Here is a 4,209-nt window from a genome sequence, read left to right on the forward strand (position 1 = left end):
CCTGAGGGAGAAATCCCTTGGCCTGAAGCGACTAACTCGCTATGCGGGATGGTGCAACTCTCCCAGTCCCCGGGTTTGGGACCGGAGGGGCGAGGGGAGGAGCTGCGACGGCTGGTCATGTTGGAATGGACCTTTGCTGGAAGCGCTCTGATGATAACTCGCGGAAAGGAGAAGATGTGGTTTGGACCTAAATCCCCATCCCGTTAAATAGGCGGCTCGTTTATACGGCTAGGGGTGTGGATGTAAAAACACCCCGGCTTTTCGCATTCGTTTGAACACGTGGAAGACGGCCATTATTGGGCATGGAAGCCGAGGAGCACTACATTACAAAAATCGGACATTATTCCTACAGGTACACAAGATTTGGAGAAGAACCCGCCTTGCAATGCCGAACAATCTGTGCGCCGGACTCGTCGTCATTGAAGCCTGGTTCGGGGGCTACTGAGGGAGTCCTGGATTAGGGGGTGTTCGGGTAGCCGGACTATACCTTCAGCCGGACTCCTGGACTATGAAGATACAAGATTGAAGACTTCGTCCCGTGTCCGGATGGGACTTTCCTTGGCGTGGAAGGAAAGCTTGGCGATGCGGATATTCAAGATCTCCTACCATTGTAACCGACTCTATGTAACCCTAACCCTATCCGGTGTCTATATAAACCGGAGGGTTGTAGTCCGTAGGCAATCAACTCCATACACAACAATCATACCATAGGCTAGCTTCTAGGGTTTAGCCTCCTTGATCTCGGTAGATCTACTCTTGTACTACCCATATCATCAATATTAATCAAGTAGGAGTAGGGTATTACCTCCATCGAGAGGGCCTGAACCTGGGTAAAAAACATCTTGTCCCTCGTCTCCTGTTACCATCCGGCCTTGACGCACAGTTCGGGACCCCCTACCCGAGATTCCGCCGGTTTTGACACCGACAACCACTGTAAGAGTTTGCACGACTTAATCAACTATGCTAGAGCCCATAGTAGCTTGTGGCTGCACACGGAAGTTTCTAGTATGAATAATCTCATGATCCCTTTGAGCCTGGGTGGCGGTCCATAAAGAAAAACAGGCAATCGCTGGAATACCCAGGTGCCTCAATCCACCCAGATGTGTGTTTAAGTTGCCACCTTAAATAAACCATTAATTTAACAATCTCACATCTGTCATGGATACACTCACCCAATCCACGTCTACTAGCATAGCATGGCAATATAAGCAAACGTAGAAGTAACTCCCAAGGGTTTGATAATAAAACAGGTAATAGGTACTACCTCATCTACTTCCCAAAACCCACAATTTAATTAGATCCTAATCATGCAATGTTTGAGGATTGATCTAATGCAATAAAACTGGGTAATAGGAGGTATGATCAAAGTGTTACTTGCCTTGCTGATGATCTGCGAAACCTAGCGATTCGAAGTAGCAAGCGGCACACTCCGGGTACTCTATCGCAAACAAACAAGCATACAATAAGTACTCATCTAATGCACAGGTAAAACTCAAATAAGAGATCTAACCAGAAAGTTCAACTTAAGAACTCCGGTTTGCAAAAAGAATCAAATCGAACGAAGCAACGAAAGTCAAACGGCGAAAGAAACAAACTTCGTTTACTATTCTGGATCTAGGTCAAATTTTACAGAAGCAAAAACTTGTTTGAGTTGGTTAAACGGAAAGAGGATTTCGAGATGAAACTCCAGGCGCTTGAATCGCCTGATTCCGATAAACGAGCGAAAAGTTATACTAGAACGAAAATCGGATCAGAAATCGCGATCAGAAATAATCGCAGAAAATCTGAGAAAAAGAAAAACGATGAACAGATTAACGAATGAACGTTCGTTTTCTGGAACTAAACGGTGAACGCGTCCGTTAAAACGAATGAACGAGCGAACGCTCGCTAAATAACTAAACCGAAAAAACGATCTATATAAAAAACGGATCTAAAAAACCGAGCGGAAAACCGAACGGTTATCCAGGGAAAACCGGCGGCGGCGAGGCGGGGTCATCCTCACGGGCAGCGGGGTCCGCGGCGGCGGCTCCGGCGTGGGCGGCGTCGGGGCGGCGTCGGGCGGCGGCGGTGGCGTCGGCGGCGCGGTGGCGGCGGCGTGGCGGCGACGCGGTGTGCGGCGGCGGCGGGCTAGGGTTAGGGTTCGGCGCGCGCGGCTTACGGGCTAACGGGCTCGGGGCGGCGCTTTTAAAGGCCGGCCGACAGAGTCCTGGCCGAACACGGCCCAAAGTCGGTTGCGTTTTTTAAATAATTACGCGCAGAAAAACAAATAAAAGAAATACTAAACGGACTCCAAAAATCCAAAATAAATTTTCCCCAACTTCTAAATGCAATTTTGAAAAACGCGCATTTTTCCTAAATTCAAATAAAATAGCAAATAACTCCAAAATAAAATCTTATTTGATTTTATTATTAAATCCTCAATATTTCTTTATTTTGGGAAAGTCATTTTATTCCCTCTCTCATATTTTATGATAGAAATAATTGAAGATAAAATAAATAAAATCAAATGATCCTATTTTCAAAATTTGAGAAAACTCAAATATGAAAATAACGAAAATCCCCAACTCTCTCCGAGGGTCCTTGAGTTGCGGCATAGAATTTTCTAGGATCAAACCAAAGGCAAATAAAATATGATATGCAGTGATGATCTAATGTATAACATTCCAAATTGAAAATTTGGGATGTTACCCACAACTACCCACGAGCATGACTCTAATATCACCATCTTTATATCGCAAAACTATTGCAAGGAATCAAAAATATCATATTCAGTGATCTACAAGTTTTATGTAGGATTTTATGACTAACCATGTGAATGACCAATTCCTGTCATCTAAATAGATATAAGTGAAGCAAGAGAGTTTAATTCTTTCTACAAAAGATATGCCCATGCTCTAACAAATATAAGTGAAGCAAAAGAGCATTCTACAAATGGAGGTTTTCTATGTAAAGAGAAAAAATCCAAACTTCAAATGATATAAGTGAAGCACATGAAGCATTCTATAAAGCCATACTCAAAAGATATAAGTGAAGTGCAATGAGCATTCTATAAATCAACCAAGGACTGTCTCATACCAGCATGGTGCATAAAAGAAAAATGAAAACTAAATGCAAAAGACGCTCCAAGATTGCACATATCGCATGAACGAAACGAATCCGAAAACATACCGATACTTGTTGAAGAAAGAGGGGATGCCTTCTGGGGCATCCCCAAGCTTAGACGCTTGAGTCTCCTTGAATATTTACTTGGGGTGCCTCGGATCCCCAAGCTTGAGCTCTTGCCTCTCTTCCTTCTTCTCACATCGAGACCTTCTCGATCATCGAACACTTCATCCACACAAAACTTCAACAGAAAACTCGGTAAGATCCGTTAGTATAATAAAGCAAATCACTACTCTAAGTACTGTTGCAAACCAATTCATATTTTGTTTTTGTATTATAGCTACTGTAATATAACTTTTCCATGGCTTAATCCACTGATATAAATCGATAGTTTCATCAAAACAAGCAAACTATGCATCAAAAACAGAATCTGTCTAAAACAGAACAGTCTGTAATAATCTGAACATTCACCATACTTTCTGATACTTGAAAAATTCTGCCAAAATTAGGAAAAATAAAAATTTGTATAGAAATACATTGCAAAAAGAATCAGAACCATTTGACATTCCAGTAAAAATGTAAAATCGCGCACTACAGCCAAAGTTTCTGTCCTGCACCGTACAAACCAACAAGCATTGTAAACATCCTAAAGGCAAACCTTGGCACATTATTTTTATAATACAATGGAATTGTACAAGGGGATAATTATTTGTTGAAAAGTTTCTGTAATCAAGATTCACAAAGTTTCCGTGAGCATGAACAAAGTTCAAGGCTAGCTCCCACTTCAACAATGCTTGTCTCTTCTCACTTTCACTTTCCTTTTTGAAAAAGTTTTGGGTTCCCCTCTTTATTTTTGTTGTTTTTAAACTATATGAAAGCACTCAACAGAAATAAATGACTCTCTAAAACTTCCGGGTTGTCTCCCTGGCAGCGCTTTCTTTAAAGCCATTAAGCTAGGCATATAGTGCTCAAGTAGTGAATCCACCCGGATCCCAAGGTATATCAAAGCCAATTTTAATTAACAATGATTTGTAATTTAGTAGTGAGCACAAAGTAACATATATCATGTACAACAAAGTCTAACTCTCTTCCTATGCATCGGCGCTA

This window comes from Triticum urartu, chromosome 1 (assembly GCF_003073215.2).
Source record: "Triticum urartu cultivar G1812 chromosome 1, Tu2.1, whole genome shotgun sequence".
Classification (NCBI taxonomy): domain Eukaryota; kingdom Viridiplantae; phylum Streptophyta; class Magnoliopsida; order Poales; family Poaceae; genus Triticum; species Triticum urartu.